Here is a 14,272-nt window from a genome sequence, read left to right on the forward strand (position 1 = left end):
GGACTGTTTCCTTATTTTTGAAATAAGAATTACTCATTCCACAAATATTTACTGAGCCATTTCTATGCGCCAGGCGAGGTCTCAGTGCAGGGGTGCAGCAGTGAGCAAAACAGAAAACCCTGCCCTCGCGGCCATGACTCTTGACCTGGGTTCGGATCCCGACTCCACTGCTTAGTAAATGTGTGGATTTTGTTTTGACCTCGCTGACCCTCGGTATTTACAGCTGTAAAATGGGGATTGTGATGCCTGTGATGTAGCGATGGGGGGCCGGGGCGGGGGGGGCGGGCGGGCGCAGGGGGTCCAATAGAGACAAGTACCAGTAAAAGACCTCACACAAGAGTCCGTAAGGATGAAGCTCACTTTTCCTCCTTTCCGTCTTCTTCCGCTTGGCGTGGAGCCTCTGTGTTTCACCCACACTTCCTTAACCAGGAATCAAAGTTTCCGAGGATTCTGTCCCTGTCTTTCCTTTACTGATGTGTCAGCCCCCGACTGTGGACTCTTCCAGGTGAGCGACGCTGTGAAACCAGAGAGCGTCGAGCGAAACTTACATCAGCTTCTTAGGCAAATAGCACGTCCCCCCAGGGGAGCTGACACGCGTGGAAGGGCCACTGGTCCACGTGCAGAGTCAAAGGGGCTTGAAGAGAGAAGAGGCACCTGTGACCCTTAAATCTGTAGTTCTGCACTTGCGGCTGGCATGTTTCGTACTGGCATTGCTTAACGGTCACGTGTTAGAGAATTAGTTTTTAGATTTCCAGCTTTTCGGTTCATTGTTTCCATCAGCACTATAACAGCAGTTTTTGCACAGAATTTTCCTCTGAAGAGTGACACATCGAATTCCTTTATGGCATCGCGTATGCGTTATTCATTGAGATGCTCTGATAGATACGTCATCATCAGAGGTACATCAGTTCTCCGGCATTTGGCATTAGGCACTAAACGTCTCTTTGCTTCTCCCAGTTGCCTTAAAAATATGATTGAATACATCCCCTTGCATCTTCTGCTTTCTTTTCTGTTTGGTTGAAAAGCTCTGTTGAAGCAACAAATGAGTAAAATGAAGACTTCCTTAATTGCTTTTATTTTTAACACCTTTTTTGAGGTACAATTTACATACCATCAAGTTCACCCGTTTTAAGCGTAGAGATGAATGATTTTTAGTCTGTTCCGAGTTGTGCGACCCTCACTGTAATCTAACTTTAGAACATTTTTTCACCTAAATGAGAAAACCTGTCCCCTTACTGGTCCTTCTCTGCCCTCCAGCCCACCCCCCTCGGCCCCCAGCGACCACGAACCCACGCTCTGTCTGTGGATTTGCTGACTCCGCACGTGGCAGGTGGCCTTCGGTGGCTGGCTTTCACCGAGCACCGCGTTTTCGAGGTCCATCCACGTTGTGTGGGGTGTGGTGTCAGTGCTTCATCCCTTCCTACGGTGGCCCGTGTCTTGCTCGTCCGCCCATCGACTGCCGGCCGTTGGCGTTGCTTCCGCATCCTGGCTGCCGCGAGTGGCGTCACCAGGAGCCTGGTCTCAGGGCTTCGGGGGGCAGACGCCTGCCAGGCTGGCATTCTTTTGTCTGTTACGTTGAGCTCCAGAGGGCAGGGCTGTTTGCTTAGACCTTCATTTTTACGTCTGTCCTTTGCATTTGGGTGTTTAGTAAACATCACCCCCCAGAGCTGAAATCCATCCTAGTGCCTGGTTCACTTAATCCGTGACGCAGTCAGGCTTGCTGCTGGCTGAGGCATGGGAGACCCTTGGCATTTCGCTGTGTCGGAGGTTTCTTTTCCTGCCTCTGCAGACCGTTGTGGTCTGGATTAGCAATCAAACCGGAGTCCACTGACCCACCTTGAAAGTTCATGTGCCCAAGCCCGTACTTACCTGCACTAAAGCAACCCTCCCCCGATTCCCATCTTCCAGAAGCTGCCTCTCCCTAACTAAACTGAAGGAAAGGTGGGAATTCTAAAGAGAGGCCCTGAGACTGGAAGGAACCACAGAACAAGACCGACAGTCATTGAAAGTCTCGGCTTCCTCCGGGGACCGTGTGGAGGCTCGGCCTGCCCCAGCCGCTCCGCCCGGCCTCCCGGTACACGGGGGAGCGTGGCTTTTAGGGAGAGCTCAGAGGCAAGGGTTTGACAGGATGACCCTGCAGGCCCAGCACGTGTTCCTCTGACCCTCATCCTGAGCTTTTTCCTCAGGATGCAGGACGTTTGCAGAGCAGGACGCACTCAGAGTTGGGGACAAAGGGGGGCGGTGACCTGAAGTGCTCTAGCAGAACCGGCTGTTTCGCTTGTGCAGGGGTACGTTTCCATCTCTGCGAATGTTCCCAAGGAGCCGTCATGCCAGCCTCACTAGCAGACGTCTCTGACGCTCCTAAGACTCGAAGGGACCCTGGGTTTCCACATTACCACTAAATCAAAGTATGATACTTAACAGACACACACACACACTGTTATCTGTAGTTAACCTGCAGTGTGGTCCAGCCATTTGAATGTGTAGATCGTTAAGCATTTTGTACATTCAGTTAATAGCTTACATCAGTGAAACACTCTCCCTCCTGTGCGTCCCTGACACAGACGTCACATCTACTCACAGGCTGGCCACTGACCCAGGCTTCAACGCTGCAGCTGAATTTTTCAAATGGTGCCTTCCTGCCCCGTGTGTTCTGAGAAATGCTCCCTCAGAACCAATGTGTGGTCGCTTTCATGTCTCACGGTCGTGTGGGAGGCGTGGTTCTCCTTCCTGCGTGTCGCCTACTTGCCATTATTCAAGCAGTCTCGCTAAGTAGCACTTTTTCTAATAGAAGGAAAAAGAGGTTAGAGTCATAATAGTAATTTTTAACTCTGGAAATATCTTTGCTACAGGAGATGGAACGTTCTGAAAAGTGTGGGAATTTGTGATTATTATCACCAATGACCCCAGCCCTTGGGGGTAACATTCTAACCTGCGGTGGTTTGCGGAACTGACCCCGGACCGGAGGTCGGCGGTGGTGGTGCAGGCTCTTTCTGTTAGGAAACCTGTCATTTTAAATGTCTCTGCTGGGCGGCTGTCCTCAAGCAGTGATGCCAGTTCATAATCAGTGTTGCATTATCCGTGGTCTGTGATATTTACGTGGAGATTAGGGAGGCCAGGGCAGTGCCCTCTGTCCATTTGCCGTTCTCAAAGGCTGCTTTGTTACTGTCTGTCATCCGCCTTCTCCAGCCAACGCAATGTTCCTTTTCTAATGGGAAAGAATAAGCAGATTAACTCCAGACGCATGACCTGATTACTTAGAAAGCAAACCTCAATCATAATATATCAAGATCATATTCATCCATTGATCCATCCATCCGGAGGTATCTTGTTGCAAAGGGCAGTCTTTAACCATGGGAGTGCCTGCGCACACACACACGCATGCGCGCGCACACGCACACGCATGCACGGACACACACACATGCACACGTACACACACGAACACAAGATGACAACCAAAAAGCCCTACAGCCATCCTAACCATCGTTGTTAAGGAAACAGACATTTCCATTTCCTAGAAGTAAATTTATTGAAAAAGAAAAAAAATCACAATTGTTTTTAACAAATGTTTTTCTTCTGCTTTTTAACTTGATTTTAGCCTTACAGATTTGGTTTTGTCTGTTCACACGGCACATAATCCCTGGGTGCCCTAGGGTGTAAATGAACAAGGAGCCCCTCGGTGGGGACAGACTGGGGACAGTCCGCTGCAGACCGGGTGGGAAGGTGAGCAAAGCCCGGCGGTGCGGAGGTCACCAGCCAGGGAGAGTCCTGAGCAGGGCCCGGCCTCTATGGAGGCTCCAGGGGGCCTGAGCCGCCCTTAGAATGTCAGACCAGCGCAGCCGTTACTGCGTGTCCCCGCGGAGCTGCCTGGCGCCAGCAGGCTGTGTGGGGTCCCTGGGCCAGAGGGCTGGGCGGCAGGGCGGCAGGGCTGCAGGGCAGCAGCGGAGCTGACACTTGGAAAGCATCAAAGGGGAGTTTGCCCGCAGGGCGAGTTTCGCCTTCGGCCCATCAGCAGTGGGCAGGCACCGAGGGTCCTGAGCACGGAGGACGGTGCCCCTGTCCTCGAGGCTCTGAGCGGACAGCCCTCGGGATGCAGCACATCTGAGACAGGGCTCGCAGGCGTGGAGGAGGTGGGATGGCAGGGGCGGCCCCGGCTCCCACACTTGCCTCTGCAGACGTTTTCCCGGGTCGTCGCCAAGCCCCCGTGCTCTCAGGCCACACAGAACCACCGTCCAGGACCTTCCCTCCCTCCCTGCCTCCTTCAGCTGCCCCCCTGCTGGTCTGCATCGGCCCAGCTCAGCGTCCACAGGGCCCAGGGGGAGGCACCTTGTCCCGAGGAGGTCACGGGCGGGTCGTCAACGTTAAGACCCTGAAACCCTTCCGTCACCTCGACTTGAAACTGGGTGGAATAGCAAGTACAGTTGGCATCTAGAGATCATCCCCGGCTGCCAGCGTCCAGGGAGGGGATTCACATCCTGAAGGAGGTGGGGTCTCCTTGGCCACAAGGGCAGAGGTGAAGAGCAGCAGAGTCAAAGATGCAGAAATACGGACGCACCTGATGCGAGCGGGCTGCCACGACGGTAGTAGGAGTTGGGGTCAGGGAAGGTCAGGTAGAGTGACCCAGGGCCCTTGGAAGCTGGGCCGGCTGACCTGTGAGATTCCTGCCCCGAATGTCTGGGCATCAGGTGGCACACGTGAACACGGGGTTTAGACACATGTGGATAGATCCGCCTCCGTGGGACCAACATCCCTTCTCACTGTGCTCTCGGTGCTCTCGGAAAGCCCTGGGATGAACTAATACCCCTCACACCACGGCACTGAGCAATAGCTCAGGGCATCACAATGCACAGAGCGTTCGCAGGGATTAAAAGCTTTATCCCCAAGCAACCACTTTCTAAGGACGACATTTCATGCCCTGCATTTCGACATGTGTAGACCTTCAGGCCAGAAGGGACTTTGCAACCTGCTCCAGCCCTGCTGTGAGCGATGTTGGCCTTGAGTGATCACACATGAGCAATGCAGCGACACCGCCTCAGTGCCCAGGACCTGCTCCACCACCTGGCAGGTTACACGGTGCAATTGCATCCTTCAGATTCCTCAAACCAGGGTCCCTCGGAAATAAACCAGGACCTGTAGCAAATGATGCCAAATTGTCTCTGGGATAAAAATGTAAAATGTTACAGTGAGACTCAAGGAGATCAGATTTTCTTCAGCTTTGGAGAACTTTGCAATACTCACACATCCACGTATGTCTGTACGGATTTATTTTCATGATGTGGAAATGCTGACTTTCTGTGTTTGATAGTTTCCTTATGAAATGATCTGATTAGTCAAGGTTCATGCAACAAGACATCAAAATAGATTATTAGAGGCACCCATTGTGTTTAAGTTAGAATGTTCATAAATCAGTCTTTTAAAGTGTCTACTTCTACTGCATGAGAAGATAGGGAATATTTCCCATTTCTTCAGTCGGATTCCTTCTAGAATGTAAATGGTGTCTGATTATACGATCATGATAAACGGTCTCAAAACGATTTCTAAAAAAGAAAATAAACCCAAAAAATCATGAAAATATTAGCATGCACTTGACTAAAGCAATATATATCTGGGAACAGTTAAAACAGCAGATAAAGAGAGTTTACCTGAGAACATTTTTATAATTGGTGCTTGGAGTGTTTCCTTTATTTCCATTTATCTAATTGTTACGTTACCTTTTCTTAAGCTGAACAATCATGTTTTACTGCCTGAGGGTTTTTTTTTTTTTTAAGTATTTCACTGAATATTTCTTCACTTACAGAGTTTTCAAGTTATTTTTATCCTTAAAAAAGAGCAGTAGCTGACACTAGCTGGTACTGGACTGGCACTGCGTGGGCACTTTCTCAGTGCTGGGAGGCCGCCTGTGAAAAGCAGACATTGTGTGAAGCGCCCCCATCTCTGCCGCTAGACATTTGACACCATTGTTCCTGCGGCTTCCAGGGACAGACAGTGCTGCAGGACAGATCTGCAACTGTGCCCAAGAAAAGATCTAAAAATAACGTTCTCAGTTACTAAGACGATAGAAAATGTATCGATTATTTTTTGCACTGTGAGCCGTGGACTGTACCGTCCCCTCAGCTCCTAGAGGCCAGTCTCCAGACCCTGCGCGTGGTCCTTCCGTTTCTAAAAACAGCAGCACGCTCCCATCCTTCTCAAACCTGGATGACAGTCTCCCTGACTACCAGCTGGAGAAAACCGTGCCTTCCAGAGGCTCCTGTGGTTGGTGAAACAGTCCCAGAGTGTCTCCCTTTTGCCATAAGACATAACACGATCACAATTGATACCTCATGATATTCACAGGTTCCACACACTAAGAGAAGAGGGAATTGTACAAGGGGTGAGGATTATTGGGACCCATTCTCACAGTTCTGCCTACACAGGCATGAAATGAATATTGGATGGATGGATGGGTGGGTGGATGGATGGATGGATGGATGGGTTGATTGACAGGTGGATGGATGGGTGGATGGATGGATGGAAGGGCTGGTGGGTGGGCTGATGGGTGAGTGGGTGAGTGGATGAATGGATGGATAGATAGATGGATGGGTGGGTGGGTAGGTGTATGGGTGGGTGGACGGAAAATGTATGGATTCTTACACAAGGTATCCCCAAACCAGTTTTATAAACATCATAATAATAGCAACAGTAACAAAAGCCCCCACTGAGTGTTCACTGTGCCCCGGTGCTAAGAACACTCTATTACGTGCACCTCAAGTGCTTGTCGCAACAGTGATCTGGGGGAGCTCCACGTGTTCGTTCAGCCTTGCCCATGAGGCACCCAAGGCGTTGAGAGATTAGACCATGTGGTCAAGGTCACATAGTAGGTGGTAGAACCAAATCAAAGTCTGCTGGGTGTGCCTGCAGCAGACTCTGGTCCTGTAGTCCAAGTTCAGTTTAACACTACCAGCATTTGTTGAGCACCACTGTGTAAAACTGGCCTAGAGGTAGGAGTACCTGTTTCAGCTTATTTGCTCCCCACTGAAAAGCAAGTGGTAGTGGTGCCTGCGATGCCACCTTCTCGGGGGGATCCTGCAGCCTCTGCGAGTCTGTGCAGAGTCACTGTGAGAATCCCCAGAGGCTGCACAGGGAACAGAACCGTGTGAATACCGGGTTCTTTGGAATCTCATCACCTTGACACCAGCTGGGTACCGTCGTGCAATGGAGAAGGTGCAGACTGGGGGGGGGGGGGGGGGGCCCGGCTCCGGCTCTGGCTCCGCGCGGGGCTGCCTCGCCCGTGACCCCGTCCCCGCTGTGGGAGGGTTTGAGGGGCCAGCTATTTAGAGCAAATAAAAACTATATGTTCTGGGTCCACAAAGGAGGCATTCGTGTGAGATGTGTGGGTTGGCAAGATTCGTTTGTGGCAAAGTTTTAAAGAAATGTCTGCAGGCAGCCTGCGGGCGGCCGCATACCTCTCATAGATGCAGAATTTCTGCCGGAGCAGATCCACAGGCCACAACCATGGGCCTTTTTGTTCCTTCACCCTCCCTGGTGACCCTGAGTGCAGCGTGCCAGGAACAGAAGTATTCCACATACAAGGAGGGTCCTCTTCCCCCTGGCCCACACTGGCAAATTCCAGGGCTCCACGGGCCCAGGGGCGTGGCCAGCTCCCCTGCAGAGAGGGGCCCGGCCCTGCTCAGAGGGTCGCAGGCCAAGGGCAGCGGGTGATTGTAAGGGGCGGTTCCCTCCTGCCCTTCCCCCCACCCCACCCCCCAGACCGCACGCCTGTCCCTGTCGCGTTAACGTGAGGTTCTGCCCAAGGCCCTGAGCTCACAGCCTGGTTGTGGCCGTCGGTTTAAGGCAGCCCCTTGAAGGACAGGCACTGCAGAGCCTGCGGGCTGCTCCCCGCAGCCAATGCCTGGCCTTCGCGGGCAGGCTGCTTCAGGAGGAAGGACGCTGGGTGCGCGTTCAGGCCGAGCCCAGCAGACCCCATGCCTGGCAGCCGGTGCGGTGCCTCCACCCGCAGGATGGAGAGGGGCTGACGGTCCACAGACGGGACAGGCACGGTGCTTTCTTATGTGGATGGTCACGTGAGATGGCCCGAGATGTTCTTCTGTCAGGTAACACGTATCAGCAGGCCCAGAGAAAAGTTACGTGGAAACTCGACCAACCAAAATGAGAATCCCGGCCAGGACTCAGGCCTACCAGATGAAACGATGTCCACCTCCTTTTTCTGTAGCTTCCCTGATACAGAATCTCTGCTCGGCGGGCAGTGGGGGCGGGGGTGGGTGGAGCTGGAGCCTGTTTCTGAAGGAGGCCAAGGTTCTGCGTGGTCACTGATGGGCCGGGAGGGGACGGGCAGGGCAGGGCAGGACAGGAGGCTCTGCGGCGGTACTGCGTGTCCGCAAAGCTGCCTCGGGCAAGAATCCTGCAGCAGCAGATCCAAACCATCTCCCCACCACAGGAGCCAACTGAGAAGCGAAATTTACAAAGGCCACTGGAGGACAGTTGTGTTGTCTATTTCAGTTTCGAGTTCTGAGCTCCTGCCTCCTTGTTCCTGAGCTGTAGGAAACCCAATCACCTTCTCGTGGTTTTTTGGAAATAAGACCTCTTCTGCAATGGGCTGAAGTATTGGATAACTTTTCTTTCATTCTTACAACCATCTCTGTATCCCTCAAGTTCTTCTTGACTCTCAAGAAGGCCCTGTGACCTCAGATTTCCTCTCCCCTTCTGATTCAGGTCACCCGCCCTGAAGGGCTTGACTTTGGGGTCACACATTTGCCAGGTCAACTGGTCCCAGTGAGAGAGGGCCTGAAATAGTGTCAGTCGTGCTAATCTACATTTTACAATGGTGTCGATGGTCTCAATGATCTTTAAGATGAGATCTGATGGGAAAAATATGGAAGAACAATATAAGTTATAAAGCATGAGTTTAAAAACAGCAAATCGAAGATCAAAACACTAAAGATTTCCTCCATTTTGTGGATTCCACAGTGAGAGTTCCTTCCATCTGTTCCTTAGAAATGGATTCCTATGAACAGTTATGAAAGTAGCACCTTTGGTGCTTTCGGGCTTATGGATTTCTTTTTGGATAATACTTCCTAAAGCGACTATAAGCTGGGAAACCAGGTTGCGAATCACTTTAGGGGAAAACTGTGCAGTGCGCCAGGGCAGCGGGGCTCACAGCCGCTCTAACTTCTGCCCCTGTGCATCTAGCGGAAAGTGCGCAAGTGCCCCAGAGCCCCGTCCCCACTGTGGCTCAGTGCCCTCCCCACCCAGGAGGGTGACCACCCCATTCCATGCAAGGTCGCTGGGGTGCTCGAGCTCTGGGTAATTTCTGCCTCGGGTATCACACGACGTTACAGCAGGGAAAGGATTGGGACGGCGGGGTCCCGGTGACCTCCTGAGCACTGCCTGAGCTCCTAGGAGCCCCGGTGCCGGCAGCTTGGACGTGAACTGTACGAACCCCAGCAATTCCTTAGACAGTCGTCTCTACTTCAGGCCCTATAAAAGGTAACCAGGAAGCAACTTGCGGTGGGCTTCTATGGGGCATCCATAGGAGATTGTAGCCGGGTACACTGTCTTTGTCAGACCCACCAGCAAGAAGTGGCAGAGACAGTAAACTGGAAATCCATGGTTTTGAGCCAGGAAAAATCCCTGTGATGGGGGACAGACCTAGCAAATCAGTTCAATTGTGACTTTAGTTTCTGGGTGATTTTTTTTCTTTCTGTAATTTAAAATAGTCAACTAAAATTATAGTCTGGGCTACAAACCTAATTAGATAGGCCACCAAAAACAATTGTTTTTAAAACCAAGCAAAAAAAATGTAGGTACAACCAGTGAGTCTGATCCCTCAAAATGAAGAAACAGATTTTATTTTCTATCAAAATATCTGAATGGATGTCATGCGGGGGAAAAGTATATCTGTATAATATATACCGAAAGCCCCTCTGTGGGAGGTTGTTAGAGGTTGGTGGCAAAGCGAGAAGCTCTGAGGGGTTCAGTAGAGGCAGCATGGTGTTCGGGTTTTGGGACTTTTGCACGGGTCAGGGGGAGTCTGTTGGAACCCTGGCGCTTCCTGGTGTGTCCCAGCCCTGCCCCTCCCAGGAGGCCACCAGCAGCACTGGACCCAGAGCCTCCACTCGAGGTGGGCCTGTGAGGCATCTGTGGACAGATGCAGCCTCTTGGGTCAAAAAGTGACCTGAAGACATGGCCCGGCCCTTTATTCTGAGATGATGCCTTTCCTGTTCTTTTGATACCCAAATTCCCTTTCTTTCTTTAGTGAAATGTAGGCTAGTACGTGGTAGTTACTTGTTTTCTCTTTATAGCTTACCTGTAAATAAAATAAAAGCTTCTCGAAGCTCTGGATATGCCGGTGTGAAGACCTCACCCCTAAGTTTTACTATTTTACGGGTCTGTGAAGTCTGGGAGCCTCCTGTTGAGATGGGAATGATGCCTGTAAACAAACCCACAGTGGTGATTTGCAGTGGGCTAAGCCTCTACCACACATCTTTAAAGTTTGTTATGGCAAAACCTCTAACTGGGTGAGTGGTGATCATTTCTATCGTTTCCAGTCTCATTAAAGATCTGATCAGCCGTGAAGATGAAATTTTATTGAACTTCCCTGACGATCCCTTATGGAAGGATGATCCCTTACGATCGATCCCTCTCTAATCATAGGAAGAAACGTTAAATCAGTTGTAGTGAAAAGAAGAACACTTCTATCTTATCGATAGAAGGTTTTCATTTTGTCGTTAACTTTAACAGACTGACGCACTCATGGAGGGGATTTCTGTGTTATGTGTTGTTCTGGTTTGATGAGCGATACAGCCCTGCTCTGAGAAACTGAATACATCCTTTCTGTTCCTGTTGACCTGAGAGCCTGTGGCATTTGGAGAAACGGGCAAACTCAGAAGGTGAAGCCGCAGCCAGTGCTCACGCTGACCCCCCCGATAGACTCAGGATGTTCCCATGGTGGTGGGAACAGAGCTGCCCGCCCGGGTCAGCGCAAAGCTGGGAAAAGCCCTGAGTTCCAGCGGGCCAAGTGCTGTCCCCGCAGGCGCGGCTTCCCGACGAGAGCACTCAGGGCCACAGGACACTGGACACCGAGGGTGGCAAACACCCGACACCACCACGGGCTCCAGGTCATCAGCATCTTTGACAGTGAACTTCCCTGATAATTACGTGCTCTGAGCTTGGGTGAACAGGAGGTGTCACTGACCGCGTACACTGCTCGGTTAAAGGGCAAACCTAGTTACTGGGAGAATGAATAACTCACTGCCCACTCCACCCCGGCCTGTTAAAAAAAAAAAAAGTGCAGAATGGGGGGCCATCCTATGGTTTCTGACTTTCTGGGTCTGGGGTGCGCCTCGGCGTCTGTGTGTGTCCTCACGTTTGTACGCACACACGCGTGCACGCATGTGGTTTTGATGAAAGTTGGTGATGGAATATGATTTCCATGGCTGTGATGGAAAAAAGCATAAGACACACAGTCTAGGTAAAAACAGTCATATTTAAATATAGACCAAGATTCACTTCATCATCACAATTTCTTTGAGATGATCTTATATGAATATGTGATGTGTGTCGTTTTCTGCTTATAGCAAAAATGATATGGAATCATAGAAAATAATGATTTTCAGGCTTCCTCAGCTCAGCTTTTTTGGGTGTTAACAGTCATTAACATATTCTGCCAAGGGCAGCTGATGTAGTAAATTGTGGGCAGAGGTATGCGTGCAGGTCAGGGGGAGGCGGGGGAACAGAGCCCCACAGAGTGCTGGGGGCTTCCAGGGCCCTGTGTCTTGCAGGTAGGGCCCAGGCTGGGCTCTTAGCTCAGGATGGTGGCGCTCTAGGATGTCCCTCCATCTCTCCCGGTCAGTCCCTCTGTTAAACAGAAACGTTTTAGCCATCGGTCATCTGCAGTTACATGTGACCCTGAGAGGCAAAACCTAGTGCCAGTTCAAGCCAGCAGGGGCTGGCGCAGGCTTGCGGGGCGCCCAGAGCTGGGGATGGTCTGCAGTCGGCAGTACGTAGACGGCAGCTGGGGACCCAGAATGAACATCACTGCCTCCGTCGAGTCCTGTTTCACTTTTCTCTGCCTCGGTTTCCTCACATGAGTAAAAGGGCTTGTAAAACGACCTGCCTCGTGGGGTTGCTGGTAATGCCCAGAGCATCCAGCGAGCGCTCAGCTTTCCCTGTGGGCAGTGACCGGACACTACATTTACCGGAGGGGTGGCCCTGGGGCACACCCAGCACGCCTGATCCCTGTATGTGCTGCTGAAACGGGCTCGAGGTGCCAGAGGCCAGCGCGTGGCTGCCCTTCCCCGTTCAGGACCGCAGATACCAAAGGCAGCTCGGGGCCCTTGCTGCGGAGCACGGGGGTCAAGCTCAGCCTCCAGGGCCCTTCTCGGTGACGCCCTGCAAGCCCTGTCTCTGGGCAGGTGGGACGCTGAGGACCCACAGGCCCAAGTGATGCTGCCGAGACCTTGGGCTGGAGCCTCCCTCGGGTGGTGACACCTGTGAGTTGCTCTAAAGAGTAAACACCGCCCCAAGGTCACCATCCTGCTCTGTGGGGGGGTCTCTGAAGGCCCCAGAAGCCACCCTCCAGCTGGTGACGTCCTCTGCTCCTCAGAGGCGGTCCAGGGAGCAATTCGTGATTTAATATCTCCACTCCCAGAAGTCCAGTGCGTTTCCCTGAGTTTCCTGGGGTCATTTTAGCCATTAGATGGAGGTGGGGTTTTTTAAGACATTTGTGCAATTTTCTGTAGAATTTGTACAATAATAGAGGATTATAAGTGCATGTTTGGGTAGTAGAGCAGAGCCAGACCTGTGCCTCTCACATTGTGCACTAGAGGCTTTGCTCCAGACAGAGTCTAAAGAAGAACTCTGCCCTGGGCTTTAACTCGATTAAAGCTGTTATTAATTGACAAATTGAAACTGCCCTTGTCCTAACCCAAAATGCTGCAGATCCACAGATTTTAGCTTCTCCCTGTGCTCCTTGCGTCCTGGGAGAAGCTACTTTCAGGACACAAACGCCCTTCTCTGTGCCTCACAAACACCCATATTCAGAGACACAAAAGCCAACTGTTGTAAAAATATTAGCATTCAGAGGCGCTTGTGTTTCGTTAATGCATTTAATCATGTACAATATAGTGACTGTTTGCCCTTTACGTTTGCATTAATTTATGTCAGCCACAGAATTTAAAGCACAGCTTGAAAATCAGACTCTTTCTGTTGCAACCTATAAATTAGGATTGCATCCCTGCAAAAATCTACAGCTTTGTGCGGCCACAGCATTCTTCATGGTGCTTTTTCACGTTGCTGCGATACGGTGAGGGATTTGATATGTGATAAATATCGGTGTTCTCATGTGGTTCAAGTAACCAGTGGTCATAAAAGACGTGCCATATGCTAAGTGGCATATTTGCAAGGCCTGTAGCGTGGCCGGCGTTAGGCACACCTGAGAGCTGTGTGCACCCTCTTAGCAGCAGAAAAAAGACCCCGGGATCACAGGGTCTGGCTGTTTGCCTGGTACTTGGTCTCTAGCAAACGTTTATGATACCCGTTGGGAGCCAGTTACTCTGCTTTGGAAACATAAGTCAATATACTGACTGCACGATGAGTGTCACCCACGGGACAGTCTCTTGACCCCTGTGACGTTGTTAAAGGAGTGTGGAATCACTCGGGTTTTGTTATTTATATATTTGTGGAAGTAGGGGTTGTAGGTATAAAAACTCCCCCGCATACATGTAACAAAAGGAAAGACCCTCGTTGCAATCATCCCCCAGACACGTGCCGTTCCTTCCTGGCACCCCAAGGACATGACCTTGGCCCTGCGCCCTATCTCTCCCTTGACCATAGCCCCTCCCACCTGTGCTCACCCGCACCTGTGCTCACCTGCAGGCTGAGCCTTCTCCTCCCTTGAAGTCTGGTCCCACCCACACCCCATTCCTTGGCTGTCTCTGGGCACTTTCCGCGAAGAAAACCCTTTGCCTCAGCCCTTGAAGCCCTGCATAGTCTGGCTGGCCTGTCTTGAATCCTTCTCCTCTCACCTCTTCCCTCCACCATCCCCTCCCCTTTCCTCCATCATCCCCTCGCCCCCCCTCCCCCCACCATGCCCCTTCCCCATGTACCCCCCCTCCCGCTCAGCACCTTAAGCCTTGCACGCTCGGGCTCCAGGCCTTCCTGCTTCTCCTCAGGGAACAGGCCAAGCTCATTCCCGAGGACCCTGTCCTGGGCGTCCTTCTCTGCAGAAGTCCGTCCCCCCACCCCTCGGCCACCCCGCCACCCCCAGCCCCGT

General features: G+C 51.6%; 1 protein-coding gene and 1 long non-coding RNA gene across 2 annotated transcripts in view; one reads left to right on the forward strand and one right to left on the reverse strand.

The window, feature by feature from the left end:
* The window catches only part of MBP (myelin basic protein), a 108,554-nt gene that overhangs the window by 57,184 nt on the left and 37,098 nt on the right, over window positions 1-14,272 (forward strand). The window lies entirely within an intron of this gene.
* Window positions 318-14,272, reverse strand: part of LOC114894829 — a 45,756-nt gene continuing 31,801 nt past the window's right edge. The window contains exons 3-4 of the long non-coding RNA XR_003793329.1: window positions 2,933-3,208; window positions 318-2,784 (exon numbers count right to left, since the gene is read on the reverse strand). This is a non-coding gene — a long non-coding RNA (uncharacterized LOC114894829). The remainder of the gene's footprint in view (window positions 2,785-2,932; window positions 3,209-14,272) is intronic.

Source organism: Monodon monoceros, unplaced genomic scaffold, assembly GCF_005190385.1.
Source record: "Monodon monoceros isolate NGI ecotype Baffin Bay Population unplaced genomic scaffold, NGI_Narwhal_1 Super_Scaffold_1, whole genome shotgun sequence".
NCBI lineage: Eukaryota > Metazoa > Chordata > Mammalia > Artiodactyla > Monodontidae > Monodon > Monodon monoceros.